This window comes from Sorex araneus, chromosome 2 (genome assembly GCF_027595985.1).
Source record: "Sorex araneus isolate mSorAra2 chromosome 2, mSorAra2.pri, whole genome shotgun sequence".
Classification (NCBI taxonomy): domain Eukaryota; kingdom Metazoa; phylum Chordata; class Mammalia; order Eulipotyphla; family Soricidae; genus Sorex; species Sorex araneus.
Genome location: NC_073303.1, coordinates 100,192,842 through 100,216,043, shown reverse-complemented (window position 1 = coordinate 100,216,043; position 23,202 = coordinate 100,192,842). Strand labels below are relative to the sequence as shown.

The 23,202-nt window shown below is 38.5% G+C and overlaps 1 long non-coding RNA gene across 1 annotated transcript in view; it reads left to right on the top strand.

Moving 5' to 3' along the window:
• The window catches only part of LOC129402333 (uncharacterized), a 118,470-nt gene extending 98,374 nt beyond the window's left edge, over positions 1 to 20,096 (top strand). The window contains exon 4 of the long non-coding RNA XR_008628633.1: positions 20,004 to 20,096. This is a non-coding gene — a long non-coding RNA (uncharacterized LOC129402333). The remainder of the gene's footprint in view (positions 1 to 20,003) is intronic.
• Positions 20,097 to 23,202: the final 3,106 nt, after the last annotated feature.

The following is a 23,202-nucleotide window of genomic DNA, read 5'->3' as shown; positions in this document are numbered from 1 at the left end:
ATAATTCCATCAGTCAGTTAGTTGTAATAAGCAATATAAAATAAATTATTTTGTGCCTGCTAAAGTGGCAGGCTTAGGAGGTACATGGGAAACTGGGAAAGTGGTGGAGTGAAGGTCACACAGGTCGTGGAATTGGTGTTGGAAAATTGAATACTTTTAACAGCTATATTATGAGCAATTTCGTAAACCATGTTTAATTAATGTGAAATAATATTATTACTTGATCACTTGGATGTCTGAACAGTCTAGCAGTGAAAGTTGGGTTCTTTGAGATATACAAAGGTTATGACAAGATTTAATGGTCAAGAAATTGATTGAAGGAAACACATATAAAGAAAAAAAGAGAGGGTCAGAGAAATAGTCCAGAGAGTAGGTTAGTGCCTTTCATGCAGTTGACCCAGGTTCATTCTCTGGCCTCCTATATGGTCCTCCAAGCCCCACCAGGCATGATCCCTGAGTGCAGAAGCAGTGCTAAGTCCTGAATACTGTTGTGTGTGACCCAAAACCAAAAACCCCAAAGGAAAAAAAAAACAGGAGGCAGGGATAACCTTCAGACTTGGATAGAAGACTTCTGAAAGTAAGTTACGGGAAAGAGGGTTGGGTAAAAAGAGTCTCAGGATATAGTGCATTTCCCAAACCTAGTAGTTTGCTAGTTCAGTGGGTATCTTAGAACCACAATTGCCCACTACAGAAATTTCAACCCTACAAAAATGGGTTTAAAAGGAATACAGTTGTCTAATACACTTGGCTAATACACTTGTCATGCTTAGTCACTGGCAGGGAGCAGCTCGTGGGAGGTGTGGCCCTGGTTTGAAGATAGTAGTAGCTACAGCTGCTGCACATTCAGTCAACAGTCAACACGTTTCCCACAGCCAATCTGAGCAGTAGGTTTTCATAACCACCCACCAGATTGTCAGGGGTTTTCTGTTTGAAACTCAGACCTCAATGAATTTGAAAAACAAACTAGTGTAGTATATATTGTACCCCATGTCAATGTTACATTCCCTTCTTTGACTTTCACTTCCCTCTCCCTTTCAGCTAGACCAATCATGTTGAAAACCCCACCCAGGTTTGTTGAGTTCCTCATTTGGCCATTTAAAAAAATCTGCATGTGAATAGCCACATGAACTTCCTTTGTCCCAGATTCTCAATGACTTAACACTTTCTTGTGTCACAGGTGTTTACCTCTCTCTAAACCATCCTCACTGATTTTGGGTGGAAAAGGCCTATGGTGTTGATTTGCTGGGCAGAATGCATCCAGTTTTAGAAAGGATTTGGGCAAGAAGAAGAACATCCGGAAAGTTATATGATAAAATGGGAAAAGTCTTAGGAAGTAATTCACAACTCAGAAGCCAAAGATGATAAGAAATGTCTGTAGATTGGTCCACACACAAAATCCTTTAAAGCTCCCTGTATTTTTTTCTCACATGAGGCTTACCCAGATTTGAATCATTGGCTCTGCATGTGGTTCCCTGAGCACTGCTAAGAGTGATTGATAAGTGACTGCTAAGAGTGAAGAGTAAGCCTGAGCAACATTGGTTGTGGCCTAAAAACAAACAAAAGACTCAAATTAAAAAAAAACACCTTTTTATTATTATGAGATAATGCTTTGGTATGCAAACTTGAATCAGGATTTGGCATTCTAAAGCCACAGAAAGTGAATGTATATAAAATGTATGAATAAACAAATGGTGGTATTCTTATATTCTGAGGGGTCTCCCAAGCTATGGGCAGAAGACCGGGGCTCCCCTTCTGGCAACTATGCCCACAGGGGCTGAGAGTATGGTGGTCCTTGGGCTCTGCGGTGCTTAAGATTACCAATGCCACCCGGTGGTCTCAAAGAGCCTTCAACATGGCACTGAGTGAAATGCTGATAACCACGTGGTGCTGAGGCTTGAACCGGGATTAGTCACATGGTACATTATCTCTCTAAAACCTAAAATATAATAACAAAGCACACCATGGTGTGAGTTTGCTGAATTATGCTAATCTGTTATTTCTACAGGGTCTTTATAACAATATTCACTTACACTCACAATCAGGTTGCTTCTTCCCATTGGACAACCTGGAGGCACATGGTAGATTTTTAGCTCTCCAACTTCACTCCATCTCATGAAGCGACATTAGCTTCATTTCTATTTTGAGCTGTTCTATAAGCATGCCTCATGGCCTTTTCACGAGCTCTGCACCCTTATAGTTCAGTTTTATAGTTCAGTTTCCCCACCAAAGGGGGGACCTTCCATATACTCTCAGTTATATCACTCTGTTTTGCCATAGAACTTGTCAAAGTCCATACTTTTTCCTTTACTTGTCTGTTTTCTATCTCTCATTCACATTTATTTTTATCATAGTTTACAATAACATGAAGGCTAACTTTTTGGACTTACAATGCTACTGTGCCACACCTGCTATCAAAGTACATCTTGCATTCAATGAAATGGCAGGAACTCTGTTGTTCTTCATAAAGTATAAGTACTTTATAGGATACATGGATGAACTATATTGATAAATAAATTACAAAAGTCAAATCCCTTCCACGTTTGTGAGCCCATTAGTGTCTACATATTTATTATAGGCTGATTTCCTACTTTAATAGGCCAATTTGTTTTGTTCTGTGATAAGGCACAAACTAGCTGTGATTTTTGGACATACTACATTCCCTCTGCAGGCTTCCTCTTTTGTCTGATAGTAACAGGATACATCACAATGCAGTATTGAGCACAATAGAGTGAAAAAAACTGCAATATTCTCAGCACAGTGTCCGACACACCCACATTTAAGGTGCTTAATGAGTGCTTAGGAATGTGTCAACAAATTTTTGACAGGTGACACAAAAACCTCTGCTCCTTTCCCTGTCTTCTTGTGGAGACCATATGCTTACCTGGTTACAAAGGATGCAAACAAAGCAGGAGAATAGAATGAACTGTAGCAATGATTGAATATTGGGCAGTTACTATATATACGTACTGGGGCAAGCATTATAAATCAAGGAGAGATATTCAGTCATATTTCTATATTTCTTGCCATACAGAGGTAACATTAGGCATTTGAATGGGTGGCAGACAACATGGTCAGAGTCATGGAGAAAGATCATGGTTTAATAATGTTGGAGTCTTAGGGCTGGAGCAATAACACAGTGAGTAGGGCATTTACCTTGCAGGCGGCCAACCCAGGTTCACTTGCAGCATCCCATATGGTCCCCTGTGCATCGCCGGGTGTGACCAAAAAAAAAAAAAAACAAAACAAAAAGCAACAACAACAGAAAGAATGTTGGAGTCTCATATGTAGAATAGCAGAGAAGACATAGTAGAAAAGTTGCCTCAGGCTCAAACACATGAGGTTTCTGTATGCCACACTGAGAAAATTGGATTTGATTCTGAACATAACGACAAGTCAATAAAAGCAATTCAGGAACGAAGTGAAATGACCCAGTCAGCAATAGGAAGGATGAACTGATAAAGGACACTTTGAAGTGGCATATTTTTAAACCCCAAAGCAGGCAGTTTCTCTCAGCGCTTTGGGGCACACACCTTTGTCAATCAATGAAAACAACGATGTCTTTATTTTTAGTGTTAAGCAATGCAATAAAATGATTGACTTTTTGGAGTTAGCTTTGTTCGTTTTCCTTTGGGGAGCTACAAAGAGAATGGAGGTTTAATCCCTATCATAAGTGAATTTACTACAGAACGTCTTGACTCTGTGTCAGCCTGTCTTCACTGGGGCAACTCAGAGAGGGAGGGTTGAGTTTCTCTCCCTTCTCCAGCAGAATCCAGGCAGCTGAAAACCTCCAGAACCCAACCAAACAGCCATGCTTAAGGCCACTCTCTACAGGCTTGGAGAAGCCTCACTTATGAGGGAACCTGCAGAAAAATCCAGGTATGCAGGACCCGTCACTGAGATCCCCAAACTGGTTCAAAATGATAGTGGGCCTCCTCCTTCCAGTTCCCCAGTTTTCCAGTAGCTTGGCAGTCACACCCACAAACTTCCCCCAGTGCCATATAATCTTATAAATGGCCAAGATCCAGAGACTATGAAATAAAGCTCCTGGAAGAGATCAATACAGAATGTCCTGGAGTGCGTGTCTGCCTCTTATACTTTAGCCCATTGATGTACCAAAAGTAGCACACATTTGTTTGGGTTTAACATACATGCTTGTAATCTCTTATACAAGGTCTTAAATGGCTTCAGGATGAAATACAACAATATTCATACACTTTCCTCTTATGGTGGTAGAAAGGTGCACGATGGTGGGGTTGGTGTTTGAATATTATCTGTAATGAACTATTGCAATCAACTTTATAGAAATAAAATAAAATTAAAAAAATATGTGAACTTACTTCAGTAGAGAGTAATCATGCTTATCCATTCAGTTACTTTTGTTCAATCAACTCAATATTTTCTTAGCTGCTACCAAGAGTCAGGCATTATGCTAATGTCTGGGTTGTAAGAATAAAGGCATGCCATCTGTGCTCAACAGGCATTGCTTGTTCTATTAGGAGAGGAACACAAGTAAATAAGTGATTTAGTATGGCATGACTTAGAGTCAACAAGAAAAGAACTGACAGTTATATGAAAATAAGATGAGAGAGAATAATGCAGGTTGGAAGAGCAGAGTATGACTCAGTAGTTATGGAATTTCATCTGGGTTTTCAATGATGTCTTTGAGGAAAAATATGGACCATTAGAAAGAAAATATGTAGCAGAGGGCACAGGTACACTTTTTGGAATGTACAAGTGGAGTGTAAAAGTGCAAAGGTTCACTTTTTTCCTGATGGGTATAGATCCTATATGTACTTCCTAGCTGTCTGATTGCTAAATGAAGCAAGTTCTTCTTTTTTTTTAAATATATTTATTGAATTACCGTGAGAGAAGTTACAAAGCTTTTGGGTTTAAGTCTCAGTCATACAATAATAAAACACCCGTCCCTTCACCAGTGCACATTTTCCCACCACCAAAAAACCCGGAATACCCCCCCCCAACCCTCCTCCGACCTGTGTGGCAGATGATTTCCACATTGTTCTCTCTCTACTTTGATTGCATTCAATATTTTGACACAAGACCCACCATTATTATTTGGTATTTTTCTCCAACACTCAGCTCTGTCGAAAAGGCAACATTAGCAATTTGTTTTCTATTGCTGATTATGAATAGCATATGATGTTGTGCAGCCACTACTGCACCTGCACGATTTTGGAATTCTGAAGTTTTAATAATTAAACCTGGAGGGATTTCTGTCAACAGCTGCTGGGTTCCGAGATTTGTTTCTGAGTCCCTGGGATCATGGCCGTCAAGCAGCTTGCTTGGTCGCCAGAGGGCTCGTTCATGATCTCGTTGGGGTGGGGGAGGAAAGGGCTGGCTCCACCCCGATCCCATGAAGCCCCGCCTGTCTCATCACTGCAGGCCCTTATCTGGCTGTCCATAGGCCTCTGGAAGATGATGGCGACCGGTCACAAGGGGGAACAGGCCAAGACACGAAACCTATTCCCACCTGGGGTGGCCCAGCGCCGGAAACCTAATGCGAAATCTGGACGCATTTCTGCCCAAAGCTGCTGGGTTCCGATATTTGTTTCTGAGTCTCTGGGATCATGGCTGTTAAGCAGCTTGCTCATTGCCAGAGAAGTTATTCTTTATAGCCCAGCCTTTTTACTCAAAACAAGGAAGAACAGAGGAGGACTCTCTCCTAGGATTATTAAAAGCATACAACCAGGGTAGGCAAATATTTTTATAAGGGTTCATGAAGATAGATAAAATTATAGTCATTGTAGGCTCTATGATTTCTGAAGCAGCTACCCTCTCATTACAATGGTTTATGCACTTTATGTTTGTGCCTTTCCAAAATTCATAAGCCGAAATTTGAACTCCCAATGTTAAATGTTATCTGAAGGTTGGACCTAGAGAAGATAATTAGATTTAAAAAGAGTCTAGAAGGTAGAGTCCCCATGTCAGGATTAGAAAAGAATAAAATTTTATTTTTGTTCTTCACCATGCGAGGACATAGGAAGAAAAAGCTACCTATTAGCAACAGAACTGTTGGTCATTGGCCATTAGATCTACCAACGTTTTAATATTGAACTCTCCTAGATCCCAAATTCTGAGAAATTTCTGTTGTTTATGTCACATGGTCCATAGTATTTTATTGGTAGCTGCTTGAATAAGGAGTTGTAGACAATAGGCAAAGAAATGACAGCTGTATCCCACAAAAGTTATTTATGGACATCATAGTTTGATTTTGTATCATTTCAGCACATTGTGAGACATTTTCATTGTTTTGTTTTTTTAACTCCTAAATCATTAAAAATGTGGAAACAATTCTCAGCTATCTGACTATAGAATAGTAAGTACTATGCTGGTGAAAGTCCCCAAACTTTCTCATTGTTGACCTCTGACAGAACAGGAAGTAATTTGCTTCCAAGACTCAGTGTTATTGTTAAACTCACTTATCATATAGGAAAATGGAGTTCAAAGATTTCATATCAGACTCAAAAGTTTCTATCATGTGAACCTTCCTCATATGTTCTGCCTAATCAGAGGGAAGAATTATAACAATTCAAGGTATTCCATTTGAATATTCAATTCATCTTTAATTTCTCTCCTGCTTAGCTCTCTTTATATGATTATTTTCAGAATTCTTAAAATGGTAGTCACAGGAAAGCAGACCATTCATAACAGAAGAAAAAAGAAATAAGATCAAAGAAGAGAGTTTCATCCTGTGAACACTAGTTATTTACTTTGAGTTTGCTTATAATCCTATGATGAAAATTGATGAAAAATTATTCAAGACCTCTGAATACAAAGAATTAAAAGAGAGACATGCACTTGAGTTTTTACTTTAATATTCCCTTTTGAGATTAATGATCTGTGATTTGTCCCTGATCTCAGCAAGCTTCTGTAAAACCTTCTTTTCTCCTCAGTTTCTGGGGAACAATAGATGTTTCAAATAAAAAGAGGTGTTAATCACTGTGAATAAAATGAATAAATATGATGTGTCTAGAAACACTACTTAATTTGAAGTTACATTGTTCCCTTTGCCTGAGGAAAGAATGTATCTTAACATTTGTGTGTTTCTTGACTTTTGAAGGCTTATGGGTACAGTTAGCTCATTTGTTTCTTACAATTTTTAATTTTAAAAAAGGTGTTTGCATGATATGCAAACTTAGCACTTTCCCCTTTTCTATCCCAGAGTAAGTCAAAGAAATTGTGTAGCAATGAATGACTGTAAAAATTCTCTGATCTGATTGCCCTTCTCCCTCTGGTCTCTCACTCATAGAAAGGGTTATTTTATTTTTATTTTTTTCAGAGAAACACATGCTGAACATCCTTGAGTGGTTCTTCTCAATGACTGGAGGGTAATGTTCCCTGTTGAATGTAATTATATCTAACATCTGAAGCTCTCTGTACCTCTCCAGTTACATGTATTCTCCTTCTAGGGATTTTGCATTAAGTTCACTCTATAGTTTACAAAAGAGTCAATGATTGCTCACCTGTCCACATCTTTGCTTGCACTATTCCCTTAGAATGGAACATTTTCTACCAAATAAACAGCCCTCTTTGGGCAAAGACCAGAGAGAACAAAGTATGGATTTGAGAAAGCTCTATAACAACAGGAGCTTCAAATGTACCTATACACCCTTAAAGCACTAGGTTAATCAGTTTTGAAAAATGAGAAATCTAAGAGAGGGCCTACCACTCAAGGTTATGATTTCAAACACGCAAGAATTCTCCAACACTGCGTGCTAGGAATAAAATAATCAATCATTCTTCTTTCAGCTTACAGCTAGTATGAAAAAATAAGGCCAGTATATGAAATTCCAGAACCCAGAGCAGGAAAAAAGTGAGGAAATACTTTATAAATAGCGGGCTCCATGTAAATCTCAAAGGAAGAAGAACATATTTAGTTCAACAAATTCTAAATTACATTTTAAAGTATTTGCTATGTGACTTGGATCTTGAATATGAAAAAGATATGAATGTGCAAAAAGGGTTTGGGAAATAGGAGAGTATCAGTGCCAGACTTTCTTAATTCTGTATAGATATAGAAGAAAACTGCGTTTTAGAGAGAACAAAGTGACTCAGCTTCATAAGAGAAAGTGGGACTGAAGATGGATCATATATAGTTAATGGAGAAAGCAAGGATATAGCTAATAACCAACAGATAGGACCGCACATATGCAGTCTGAATTGAAAACACAGAGAGCTTTCCTTGTTTTAGGTTTGAAAATAAGTTTGTCTCATGATGATACCTTAGAACTTGATTTGATGATACCTTTGTGATACTTTGGTGAACACTTGATGAAGCATTAAAACTTATTCTTATCTATTTTCAGATGATCAATAAGATGATGCTAGTGACTCAGTTTTTCTTAGGGTTTTATTAATTTTGTCCTTCTATGAGTCTTTTAAAAAAAATAACATAAATTGAAAACAGAGTTAAGAACCACTTGCCAGATAAAGGGATATAGCTGATAACCTTTCAGTATCTGTATTGCAAATCAAAAGGCCCAAAATGAAAGGGAGAGAGAGAAAGCGTGTTTGAAAGAGAGTGGGGGGGAGGAGGAAGAAGGAGAGAGAGGGGGAAGAGGAGAGAGTGTATGTGTGAGAGAGAGTGAAAGAGGGGGGAAGAGAGGAGAAGGAGTGAGGTGGGAGAGGGGAAGACAGAGAGAGAGAGGGAGAGAGAAGGAAAGTGCTTGCTATAGAGACATGCTGGTGAGAGGAGTGCTTGTGGGAGGGAATCTAAGAACATTGATGGTGGTAATGTACACTGGTGGAAGGGATGGGTGTTGGAACATTATATGACTGAACCCTAATCATGAACAACTGCATAATTGTGTATTTCATTGTAATTCAATATAAAAAATTTAAAATGGAACTGCTTGCTGACAAGACCTCAATATTGATTAATATTGAAAAAAAGAAGCCAGATAATTGTAAAGGTATTCTGCAAGCATATGCATATATGTTCACCTTCTTAAAAGAAAGGTCAGAAGCTCTCACCAGTATCATCTTTCTAAACTGCAATGTTCTCAGCTGATTTCTTTTTTTTTTCTTTTTGGGTCACACCGATGATGCACAGGGGTCACTCCTGGCTCTGCACTCAGGAATTACCCCGGGCGGTGCTCAGGGGACCATATGGGATGCTGGGAATCGAACCCGGGTAGGCTGCGTGCAAGGCAAACGCCCTACCCGCTGTGTTATTGCTCCAGCCCCTCAGCTGATTTCTTAAATCATGAAATCACAGTAGTATGTTAGTAGAAAAAAATATTTGGGAATGAAGGGAACAAAAGAATTATTCTAAGTGATGCAGTGAAAATTTTCTATGTAAGTTTGTACTTAGTTGGCCAGAGTTGGTTCTAAATTCCTGGGGTGATTGAACTTTGTATTCTAAGTGCCAGAACCTTTCATTACTCCTCTCTCAAATTGCAAGTGAATTGCTTCTTATTTTTATTCAATAAAGATTTTCTGGTTCCCAAGAAGGCAGTAGAACCGTGCTATGTGATAAAATGGGGTAATAGGTAGAGGCATAAAAGGAAATAAAAATGCTCCATTAGAACACCACAGATATGTAGGGTAGACACAGTCATTTTCAGTATGCTGTGCTCAGGAATCAAGTGACGGGCAGCAAGAATCCAAAGGAAGAACACCTCAGCCAGGGCTTAGGATGCTGGGAAGGACAGGGAAGGTTAGAAGTGACACCAGTGAAATTAGGATCTTCACCCTGTCAGTTATCTTTAAAATCACAGCTTCAAACTGGCTATCTGTGTGGTCACAGGACCTATGAAATGTAATTGTCATCACTTTCTTAATTATCTGATGGGCTGTCAACATCAAAGGACAGAGGTGGCTTCTATTTTTCTTATAATGTGAACCAGTCATTTAACAGTGCCCTAAACCTAATAGGTACTTTGTAAATATAGGTGGAGTGTTAAGAAAGTATTAGTGCATGCATTTCACCTTCTCCCTTAAAGTGCTAAGAGGAATCCTGTTGTAATATTTAATGATGACCTACTGCATTCCTAACTTAGACTCAAGTTCAGAAGGAAAAAACAAAAACAAGAAAAAAACATACTTGACTGTTTAGACCCAAAGGAACCATGGTTGCCATTGATTTGGTATGTTATTTCATGTCTACAGGTAGAAAATCACATTTTAGAGAGTTGGCAATGAAACTCTAGTTCAGGGTCACTCAGTTAATTCCTAGCAGAACAAGTCTAAAAGCAGGTATTCTGATTTCCAGTCCTCACTTACCGTGGGTCAGCGGTATTCTTGTATCAGTCACAGACAGGTAGAGAAAGCACTAGGAGTTCTGAAAAGAGCTCATTTATTTATTTTTTTCTAAAATACAGAACACTTCAGAATTCTAAGTGTGCCTCATTTTGTGAAAAACAGCTTTGCTGAACAGGATATTTTACGTGATAGGATTATGTTGTACAAAGACCAAAAGAAGTTAAAGGATGCTTTCTTTGGTGCTCGTATTTGCTTTCTGCTGTGGTGCCTTCCACTTTATAAAAAGACCCTTTCCCTGCTTTCATCTGATAACTCAGAGATGGACCACAGGGAAATGTTTGGAACAAGTGTTCAGACTATAATTCTCCCTTGATGAGTGAAGCTTGAAATCTTTAGGGATCCGAGTATTCTTTGTCAAAATTGATTTTGACACTGTAGAACTACATACTCACCAAATTCATGCCAAAATAAATTGTGACTAGTGATTGGGAATTTGAAACTGTATTTTAAAAATAAATTTTCATATCAAAAGCAAAAGAGATGGTTTATTATTCTGTGACTTGAGAATTACCTTTTTAGAGCATCTTCCAAAATGGTTATGAAAAGAAATTGGGAGGTATAACACTCTGTCCTCACCTCACAGTAAATATTAATTAAATATTTTAAAGCCCAATATGGAAAAACAAAGGGTAAACTGTTAATTGTACTCATAATTTCTAAGTATGTAACACTTGTCATGTTCTAGGCGCTGCTATAAGCCCTTATAAGAATCAATGCAATTAAGTGTAATAAAAGTGCCATCATTAAGGTACAATCAATATTCTCATATTTAAAATAAAAAAATGAAGCACAGAACATATTTTATTTTATTTTATTTATTTATTTATTTTATTTATTTTTAATTAGAGAATCACCGTGAGGGTACAGTTACAGATTTATACACTTTTGTGCTTATACTTCCCTCATACAAAGTTTGGGAACCCATCCCTTCACCAGTGCCCATTCTCCACCACCCGTAAACCCAGTGTCCCTCCCACCCTCCCCAATCCCATCTCCCCCCCACCCCACCCTGCCACTGTGGCAAGGCATTCCCTTCTGTTTTCTCTCTCTAATTAGCTGTTGTGGTTTGCAATAAAGGTGTTGAGTGGCCGCTGTGCTCAGTCTCTAGCCCTCATTCAGCCCGCAACTCCCTTCCCCCACATGGCCTTCGACTACAATGTAGTTGGTGATCGCTTCTCTGAGTTGACCTTTCCCCGGAACGTGAGGCCAGCCTCGAAGCCATGGAGTCAACCTCCTGGTACTTATTTCTACAGTTCTTGGGTGTTAGTCTCCCACTCTGTTATTCTATATACCATAGATGAGTGCAATCTTTCTATGTCTGTCTCTCTCTTTCTGACTCATTTCACTCAGCATGAAACTTTTCATGCCCATCCACTTAACTACAAAATTCTTGACCTCCTTTTTTCTAACAGCTGCATAGTATTCCATTGAATAGATGTACCAAAGTTTCCTCAACCAGTCATCCGTTCTGGGGCATTCGGGTTTTTTCCAGATTCTGGCTATTGTAAACAGTGCTGCGATGAACATACATGTGCAGATGTTGTTTCGATTGTACTTTTTTGCCTCTCTGGGATATATTCCCAGCAGTGGTATTGCTGGGTCAAATGGGAATTCAATATCTAATTTTTTGAGAGTCGTCCAAATTGTTTTCCAGAAGGGCTGAACCAGTCGGCATTCCCACCAGCAGTGAAGAAGGGTCCCTTTCTCCCCACATCCTCTCCAACAGCGGTTGCTTTTGACAGAACATATTTTAAAATAAAGAAATGCAATATGTGATACCCTTGAAATTGGAGGAGTTCATATTCAAACAGCATATCTAATTTCCATGTTCATGCTTTGTTTTTTAACATAAATAAACATATACACAGATATTCATCAAACCTTTATTTCCAGTAATTGACACTGAAAACAATCCAAATGCTTAATAATAATAATTTATTTATTTATTTTAAATTTTATTGAATCACTGTGAGATAGTTACACACTTTCATATTTGGGTTACAATCACACAATGATCAAACACCCATCCCTCCACCAGTACATATTCCCTACCACCAATATCCCCGGTATACTCCCCCTTTCCCACCCTCCCCCTGCCTCCGTGGCAGACAATAAAAATGATTTGCTCACATTTTGTTAAGGATCTTTGTTTCCATGTTCATCAGGAATATTGGTCACAACTATTTTTGGGGGGTTATAGCGCTGAGCTTTTGGTATCAGGGCAATGTTGCCCTTATAAAAAGTTTAGAAGAATTTCTTTTCACTTTTAGCATGAAAGTGGTCTTCCTGTAAGATTTGGCAAAACTCAGTAGCAAGACTATCTGGACCTGGTCTTTTCTTTTGGGGAAGACTTTGGATTTCTCTTTCACTGTGCTTGCTTGTACTTAGTCTGTTCAGGCTGTTTCTTCCTTATTCACCTTGAGCGCTGTAGCACTGTAGCACTGTCCTCCTGTCGTTCATTGATTTGCTCCAGCAGGTACCAGTAACGTTTCCATTGTGAGATTTGTTGTTACAGTTTTTAGCATATTGAATACACCACAGGTAGTTTGGAGGCTCTGCAGTGTGGGTGGGGTACTCTTGGTAGCTTGCTGGACTCTCCAAGAGGGATGGAGGAATCGAACCTGGGTCATCCACAAGCAAGGCAAATGCCCTACCTGCTGTGTTATCACTCCAACCCATTCACCTTGAGAGGTTGCATAATTCTAAAACTTTTCCTTAGTTTCTCTAACAGTGGTGCAGTGCTGTATTTATAGTATTCATCTATGATTCTTTTTCATTCTGAGGAATCCATTGTAAGCCCCCTCACCTTTTACTTATTAAGGTTAAAACATATCTTCACTCTCTCTCTCTCTTTCAGGTTTGTCAATCTTGTTTATTCTTTATTTTTTCTTTTTCGGTCACATCTGGAGATGCACTGGGGTTACCCCTGGCTCATGCACTCAGGAATTACTCCTGTTACTCCTGATGGTGCTCGGGGGACCATACGGGGTGCTGGGAATTGAATCCAGGTCAGCGCGTGCAAGGCAAATGCCCTACCCGCTGTGCTATCTCTCCAGCCCAATCTTGTTTATTCTTGTGAAAAATCAGTTCTTTCAAATTTCATGCTATCTTTTTGGCTTATAATTTGTTTATTATGCCCCAAGTTGTATTTTTCCCCTTCTTTCTACTGATTTTCGGTTTCTTTTCTTTTTACTATCTTGTTAAGCTATGAGGTTAGATTGTGAAAATTTTCTTATTTCCTGGTATAAGTCTGAATTGCTTTGAACTTCCCTCTTAGTACTACTTTTGATGTATCTCATGTGTTATGGTAGGGTGTTCATTATCATTAATTTTCAAAAATTTTTTGCCCTCTTTGATTTCTTTTCCACTTTCCTTTTGCATACTTTATGTAATGTTAGGTGTTGTGCTGCTTCCAAGGGGAATTCTTTTTGTCTCATAGAAGTTTCTTAAGTGTTGCTTATAAGACCACTTTAGTGGTTATAAAATTCTTTAATTTTAATTTGCCTGAAATTTTTTTCTTATCACCCCTTAAAATTTTAATAATTACTGAATTGGATAGATTATTCTTTGTTGGAGATAATTTCTATTCAAATATTTGATTATTTTGTTATCCTGTATTTGCCAGCACCACCCCTACACTTTAGAACACTGAGACATGGAAATATTAAACAAATTGCTCAAGTTCACACAGCTACAAAATGTCAGAATTAAAGTCTGTGAGCAATTTGTTGAGCTCCATAATTCATAGAGAATTTACCATAATTTATTTATTTATCTAGTTAGTTTTGAGTTATACCTGGCAGTGCTCAAGAATTATTCCTGGCTCTACACTCAGGGATCACTCCTGGTGGGTTAGGGACCATACGAGGTATCAAAGATTCAAACCAGAGTTGAAAGTATGTAAGGTAAATGCCCTACCTCCTCTGTACTATTGTTCCAGTCCTCTTAACTACCAGTTATTAGCACTAAACATATGAAGATTGACTGAAATCTAAAGATAAAATATAAATTCATTAGTTAGAAGAATTAGTCTTAAATGTCAAAGGCTTTGTTTTGGAGTTAGTGAGTACATGTACAAAGTTCTATTTGGGAAGATGCATAGTCCTTCCCCTTTGGTTGTCTAGTGAACTTCTGTTTATCCCATAACACTTAAATGACCCTTCTTTGGGGGTAATACTGCTACATCTTACTTTGGCACTTCTAAGTATCTTCACCTTCGTTCTTAGGATTTCTTGTTCACATTTTTCTATTACACTTGACGTTATGAAGTCATAAATTTTGGAGAATGTACTTTTTTATGTAGGATTACTGCTATTTATTTGATCATTGATGAAGCTGATTGAATTGGGCATGAACTCAACGTTACTTTTTATTTTATTTTATTTTATTTTATTAAACCACTGTGAGATATAGCTACAAAGCTTTCATGTTTGAGATTCAGCCATACAATGATCAAACACTCATCCCTCCACAAGTGCACACTTCCCACCACCAGTGTCCCCAGAATATCCTTCCCAACCGCATCCCAGTCCTCACCCTCCCTCCATGGCAGGCAATTTCCCCTATATTCTCTCTCTACTTTGGGGTATTATGTTTTGCTTGAATTTTCCCACCACCATTCAAGCCTGCCTGCCAAGGGCAGATGCTAGATCATTTATTGTCCACTGCTCATTTTGAATATCCTGGGTGCCACAGCCACACACTTCTAGAATCCTAGATTGTAGATGGTTGGGTTCAGAGACATTTCTGTAGGGCACTAATCCATTTGGGGATTCAATTGGGCATCTCTGGACCAGGGCTGTTGATGTGCTAAGATGGCACCTGGAGGCACCATGTGGGGATGACAGTCAGGCTGACGAGTGGGCGGGGAACCGGGGAGAGATAGCCTGGCACCTCTGCTGCTATGCAGCACAGAGATCCAGTCCTGGAATCCGCATGCCCAGTCCTTGCTTGTGGAAGCTCTTGGTCGCTGGGATTCCATCTGGAGCCGGCAGGGAGACTGCATCTGCTCCACCTGAAGTGTTCTGGTGAAATTGGCTGGGTATGGGGCCCAGAGAGATCTCCAGCTCTGTGGTATCTTCCGGGACTCACTGCTATGTCTCTGGCTTTTGATCTTTTTTCAAGATTTATTTATGGGCCTCTGAAGCAAGGCCAGTGATAGAGTTTATAGGGTGGCATTGGAGTTGGTTTGCGGGGGTGATTGCCAGTGCTTCCATGTGTGTTGGAAAGTGGGGGGAGGTGGCCCACCCCAATTCTGTGAATGACGAGATTTCAGTCACAAATCCCACATACACATTCTCAGCAGATTATATCTTGGTGAGGAGGCGGATATAATCCGCCTGAGATGGCGGAGTCAGGCCGGGGGTATGGTGGAGATTTGGATTGTGGAAGCAAGCAGCTGCTGGGAGCTCTGCCTGGGCAGGCACAGGCCAACCTGTCCCCCTCCAATTTACCCCCGTCTGTTCAGCCATGTGTGGGTGCGAGATTAACTGTGGCTTTTGATCTCCTTTGAGATTTATCTATGAGTCTCTGAAGTAAGGCCAATAACTGAGCTTGTGTAGCTGAGCTGGAGGTGGTTTGTGGGCATGGCTCCCACATAACTAACTTTTGGCCATTTAATTTCTTGGTAAACTTGGTCCCAAGTTGTTGGGGTCTGGCCAAAGGCACAGCGACTATTTTGGGGTATCAGGAATCAGGAAGCCTGAAGATGCCATCAGGCTGCTGGTGCACTTGTTCCACAGGTACAGGTTGACTGTTAGTGGGACCATACCCCCAGATGCACTTCTTTATGATGGAAAATGCTCACTGTTTTTGTTTCTGTGCCCATCTGAAACAATGACCAGTCAAATGCATTTCTGTTTTACTTCAATGAGACCTATTACCCATTTATCAGAAACATTCTTTAGAAATTCACTAAGTCCCCAAATATGGAGTCACCATTTACTGCTGCTAAATAAATATGTAACAGAATGACTATAATTACCAAACTATAATTGTGGAAGGATCTCTTTCTTATAAGTATGGGAGCCACTTTGATATGTCACATTTGTGTTATGCTTTAGTGTCACAATTCCTCTGTGTCATATTTTGTCCTAATGTTTCTTAAGATCTTTACCAAGTTCTCCTCTGTCTCCTAGAATTACTCTAAAGTGAAACAAAATGCTTTATTTGACATATTTGTTCAGGAGACATAGGGTTAATTTTGTTGCCTCTGCAGAGAAAAGATTCCCAGTTTGATCTTTGTGATTCAGATTAGGACCCATTTCCCAGATCCCTATCTTCTCTTCTTTGTTTTCTTTTGTCCTCTTCCTGTGTTGAAAATGTCTTTCACCACCACACCCCATCTAATAAGTTGTTTCCATTATCTAACCTAAAGATCGCATTTAGATTTGCTTGTGGTCCAATGTAGCATTCCAGTCCTGAGACTAGGAGATCACCTGGAAAAGAGCTGCATGCTGAAAGTAGAAAAAGGACCAGACATGATAACCTGTATTGCAAGCCATATGCCCAAAAGGAGAGAGAGGGAGAAAAAGAAGAAAAGTGCCTGCCATAGAGGCAATCGGGATGGGGGTCATGGGTGGGGTAGAGGTGATGGAAGGGATACTGGGGACATTGGTGGTAGGAAATGTACACTGGTGGATGGATGATGGTACATTGTATGACTAAAACTGAATCACAAATAGCTTTGTAACTGTATCTCACAGTGATTCAATTAAAAATATATCCTATGAAATAATTTAATGTATGGACAAGTTAGTCTCAAATCTCTTACTATAAGATTTCTAGGAAAGAAAACCTGGGATTGCTGCTACACCTGGTCCAACGAAAAGTTTAATTTGAATAAAGTCAAATTTCTTAATTCTACTCCCTTTAAAATTTTTTTTTTTAATTTTTAAATGAATCACTGTGAGGTACAGTTACAAACTTACAAACATTCGTGCTTACATTTCAGTCATACAATGCTTGAGTACCCATCCCTCCACTAGTGCCCATTCTCCATCACAAATGATCCCAGTATCCTTCTCCCCCACCCAACCCCACTGTCCCGCCTCTGTGGCAGGGCATTCCCTTTTGCTCTCTCTATCCTTTGGGTATTGTGGTTTGCAATATAAGTATTGAGTGGCCATCATGTTCGCTCTATAGTCTACTTTCAGCTCACATCTCCCATCCCGAGTGGGCCCTCCAAGTACCTTTACTTGATGGTCCCTTCTCTATCTGAGTTGCCTTTTCACCCAGCATGTGAGGATTGCTCCAAGCCATGGAGCAATCTTCTTGGTCCTTATCTCTACTATTCTTGGGTGTAAGTCTCGCATTCTGTTACTTTATATTCCAAAAATGAGTGCAATCTTTCGATATCTGTCCCTCTGTTTCTGACACATTTCACTTAACATGATATTCTCCATGTTGATCCATGCAAATTTCATGACTTCATCCTTTCTAACAGCTGCATAGTATTCCATTCTGTAGATGTACCAAAGTTTCTCTAATCAGTCATCTGTTCTTGGGCACTCAGGTTTATTCTAGACTCTGGCTATTGTAAACAGTGCTGTAATGAACATACAAGTGCAGATGTAATTTCGACTATAATTTTTTGCATCTCTGGGATAGATCTACTCCCTTTCACTACTCTTTCTCAGAGTTTTAGCTTCTTATATTCTATCATAGTTTACTGAGTAGGTTAGTATCTGATGTTGTTTCTTTGATTCTTACTTTTTTAACTATGCTAATATATACCCCATATTTCAGTTCTATGGAAAACATCCATTGTTGTTGCAGTTTCTCAGATTTATAACCCAAATGACCTCTCACCGCTTATGAAATAAAATTTAACTCTTTAGGGGTGGTATATAAATTCTTTTAAAATAAGATTTCTACCTAAAACTTCCTTCCCTTTGTTCACAGTCTCGATTTTTCCCCTCCAATTTGCTCTACCTGCTTTAAGAATTTTGTTGCTTATATTTTCTACTTCCCCTCTTTCCTGAGAGTTTCTACGGCTCTTTGTACCATCACATATGGAAAAGTAGCCAGAAAAAAGCTGAGACTATAGAAATGGTTCTTGAATGAATGGTAGATGAGAGATAGAAATATACTAACTCAGGGTCGTGGTTTTGACATTGACATTAATACTCTCTCATTTGAGCAAATTTTTCTGAACTTTACTACCTAAATTTACAAAAAATATTGTGAGAATTACAATAAAGATATTTGGCCTTCTCAGTGACATGTAAGCTCAGAAAAATGTTGTTTTATAAATTTTACTGAAATGAAATCAATATAATATAGCAACACAGACAGGACGAAAAGCCTTAGTTGACATATTGAATTAATAAAGTAAAACATGAAAATATTTAAAAATATTTTCTAAATGAATGTGAAATAGAATAAAAATTATATAAAATGTTGTTATTAATATATTATTGTAACAAAGTAGAAAATGCATACAACATCTGTCACTCAGTTTTTATTTATATGAAATGGAAATTGATTGATTTCCTAGGTATCTTCTAGTTTAGGTATTGATAGAATCAGAACAGATCATTATCCTGCTTTTATCTTTATTCACTATTATGTCACTGTAGTGTCGAGTGCTCTATCTCTTTGTCTAGCCCTAATTCTTCTTTCAGACATTGGCCTAGCTTATGGGATATAAAATATTTAGTAAGTAGTAACGGGCCAATATCTGAATTTTTTTAAAGAAAGAAAAAATAATTATTTCCTAGCAAATGCTACCATTTAAGATATAATGATGAATTAGACAATAATGAGCACCAAAAAAGAAAAGAGAAATGAGATGCCATTTGGAAACAAACCATAGCAAATTGAATGACTGTATTGTGGTTGGGAAGAGAATTAAGGAGGAACTCAATGAACCAAGTATTCCACTGGGAATGATTGTAGAGCTGACAGTGAGGACAAATAGGTTACAATTTTTAGAAAGGAGAAAAAGAAACATAATTATTTATCACTGAATTTGAGTGCCCAGTCTTGCTGCTTAGCACTCTCTTTTTATTGTGTAAATGAAGAAGTATAAAGAACATGAACATGATAACTTAAATGTGGACTCAAAAAATAGAATTTGTAATGTCATAATGATGACAATTAGTACTTTATGATAAACTATGTACAAACACTGAATGAAGTAGGACTTAATGGAACTGGGGATGATAAATTAAGGGGAATTAGTTGAGATTATTAACTAAAGGAGCTTAATCTAGAAGAAATAAATCACTGGTATACCTCTTTTCATCCACGGGGGTCAAGCAGGTTTTTATTTGCATATAAGATATATAATTATTGATAACTTGCTTAACTTTTTTGAGCTCAGATTATCTGTAAAGTGGGAAAAGTAACACTTGACAAAACTATGTGAAGATTAAATGAAATATTGTATACAGTGGTAATTTTTGAATTGCTATGCAAATGTGAAAACTCAAATATTAGCTATTTATATCACTCAACAGTTAGATAATATGTATGTACAATTCAGTCATAAATTGTCATTAGATAAGTGATCAGGAGAAGTGGTAAGAACTATCTGCTGAAGACTGAATGAATGAGACAAGGTAAGAGAAGCAATGAAGATAGGTCAGATTACATCAGGTCTTGTAGGCTACTGTACCCAAAGTTTTTGATTTTGATTTGAGTGAAATAAAGATGTAATTCAATGTTTTTAGAAGTGGGGTAGCATTAAAAATAATGTGAGCCATTTTGTTTTCTTTTAGGACCAATCTAGAGTCCTAAAAGTCTTATTCCTGACTCTGCTTGAGAGACCATATGAGGTATCAGAGATTGAACATGGCTTAGCTGAATGCAAGGTAAGTGCCTTACATGCTGCACTATCACTCAGACCCCAATAATGCATGTTTTATGGTGATTTATCTTGAAACTGCTTAGAATAGATTATAGTTAAATCCCTAAAATTAAAAAAAAGTAGCTAGAATGAGGAGAAAGGAAACTTATGATGCTACTAAATTAATTAAGAGAAGTTTAGTGCTAGTTTGGGCCAGAATATAGTGATGGATTGAATTCTGATATTTTCTGAGTATAAAGCCAAAGACTATTTCCTAACAAACTTAACATGTAATATGAGACAGAGATGTCATGGATGATTCACATTTTTAGATTTTAATCTGACCAATGTAAGGATAAGATTATTATCCACAGAGATGGGCGAGCTTCAATAAACTTAGGCAGGGAGTATGAAAATCAGGAGTTCAATTTAGGATGTGTTGAGTATGAGAAGTCAGTTAGATATCTAAGTGGGCATATCAAATAGAGAGTTGAATATACCTCTTTATAATTTGTGAGATGGGTATAAACCAGAGATATAAATTTAGCTATTCTTTCTTTCTCTCTCTCTATGTGTGTATACTTATTTATATGTATAATATTTAAGGAGATACAGTGCAATTGACAACTCCTTTTTCCCAAGACTGATTTCTCTTTACCATAGACTAGGTCTAAGAACTGGGGATTCTTCCTTTCTTTTTCTTCCCTCTGGTAGCAGTGATTCTTTGTTTCTGTGTAGGATAAGTCATACATCCAGTACACTGATATTTTATTCCTCTGCCATTTTCTCCAGACTGGAGCAATAGCACAGTGGGTAGGGTGTTTGCCTTGCATGTGGCCGACCCAGGTTAGATTCCTCCATCCCTCTCAGAGAGCCAGACAAGCTACAAGGTACCACACCCGCAGGGCAGAGCCTGGCAAGCTACCCATGACTTATTTGATATGCCAAAAACAGTAACAACAAGTCTCACAATGAAGACGCTACTGGTGCCTGCTCAAGCAAACCGATGAACAAGGGGATGACAGTGCTACTGTGCTACAGTAGCATTTTCTCTATTGAAATAAGTAAAGCTGAGTGATATGAAAATTAAACTCAAAATTCTAAATTTGGGAGTCTAGTGAACCATTGAGTAAAAAACCAGAGTCCGAGTTTTTGCACATGGATTCACAGAATTAGTTTCTTTACTGTTTTTAGGGATGGGAATGGGAAGTTGAGGATGGGTGGGTCCACACCCAGCAGTACTTAAGGCTTATTCCTGGCTCAGTGGGCAATTATGCAAGTGTTATGCAGTTTCAGGGATTAAACTGGAGTCAGCTAAAGGCAAGGCCTTAACACCTGTACCATCTTTTGGACCCAGAATTTATGTATTAATCTATACAGCAACCTTAAAAAATTTCTTCATCATCAGTTGCATCATTTACTTTGTTATTATGGGAGACAAGTGCCTGGTGTTTTACATTATAAAAGAATGTAAGAGAATTTATCTTTAAGTATGCGTTAGTGAAGAAAGTTCTTATGAGAAACCATACTATGTAATCAGGATTAAAGAATAAGGCAATGGAGAGGTTTCTCAGCATTTAATTACTCATATTTGATCACCTTGATTCCTCCGCCCCTCTCGGAGAGCCTGGCAAGCTACCGAGAGTATGGAGCTCGCACGGCAGAGCCTGGAAAGCTACCCGTGGTGTATTGGATGTGCCAAAAACAATAACAAATAAGTCTTACAATTGAGAGACGTTACTGGTGCCCACTCGAACACATCGATGAGCAATGGGATGGCAGTGATACAGTGATTTGATCACCATCACATTCCAGATTTGAAGTCTTGTTATCTAAAAAACTTTTATGAATTTTCCAGAATTGTCAATGGAATCAGTGAATAACAATTTTCACAAATTTGTTTTATTGATAAAACAGATTGAACTTCCTAATTAAAATGAGCACTGTAGCACTGCACTGTCATCCCATTATTCATTGATTTGCTTGAGCTGGCACCAGTAACGTCTCCATTGTGAGACTTGTTACTATTTTTTGGCATATTGAATATGCCATGGGTAGGTTGCCAGGCTCTGCTGTGTGGGTGGCATGTTCTCCGTAGTTTGCTGGGCTCTCCGAGAGGGGTGGAGGAATGGAATCTAGGTCGGCTGCATGCAAAGCAAAGTCCTACCTGCTGTGCTATCGCTCCAGCTGAGCAATTCCACATTCTCAGGTCCTCATATCGAAACTCCAGCCCTGTTTACAGTACCCAGGGCCCCTAGCAGAACTTATGGATAATGTCAACTAACCCAAGGCAAACATTGCTCTGAGTTTTGGTTTAACAAGGAATAAAATTTGAATATCAATAGTAACTTAGTTTTATTTTATTATATTATGCATTGGACTGGAGCGATAGAACAGCTGGTAGGGTGTTTGCCTTGCACGTGCCCTACCCGGGTTTGGTTCTTCCATCCCTCTCAAAGAGCCCGGCAAGCTACCAAGAGAATCTCGCCTGTACTGCAAGAGCCTGAGAAAATTACTCGTGGCGTATTCGATATGCCAAAAAACAGTAACAAGTCTCACAATGGAGATGTTACTGGTGCCCGCTCGAGCAAATTGATGAACAATGGGATGACAGTGCTACAGTGCTAATTAAAATTAGGCAACAAAAATTAAATAACCAAAAATGTTCATGATTAGAGATGAGGATGAAGTTGTTCTTATTCTCTATTTTTGTAAATATATAATGTTGTTATTTATTTATTTATTTAATTTTATTTTTAAATTAAATTAAATTTTTTAAATTTATTTTATTAACTCACCATGTGGAAAGTTACAAAGTTCTCAGGCTTATGTTTCAGTAATACAATGCTCAAACACCCGTCCCTTCACCAGTGCCCATATTCCACCACCAATAAAAACAAAAACAAAAACAGAACAAAAACAAAAAACCCAGTTTTTTGAGTCTGAGTTTCAACACAGACTCACTATTTTTGTTGGAATTTATCCCCCAAGAGTACAGCTCTATTGACAAGGAAATATTTGACAATAAGTTTTCCACTGTTGAGAATGAAGAGATACAAAGTTGCGCGGCCACAGTAGCGGTCGTGCGGTTTACAATTTCTGTCTTATAGGAATTAAGTCCAAGGAGATTT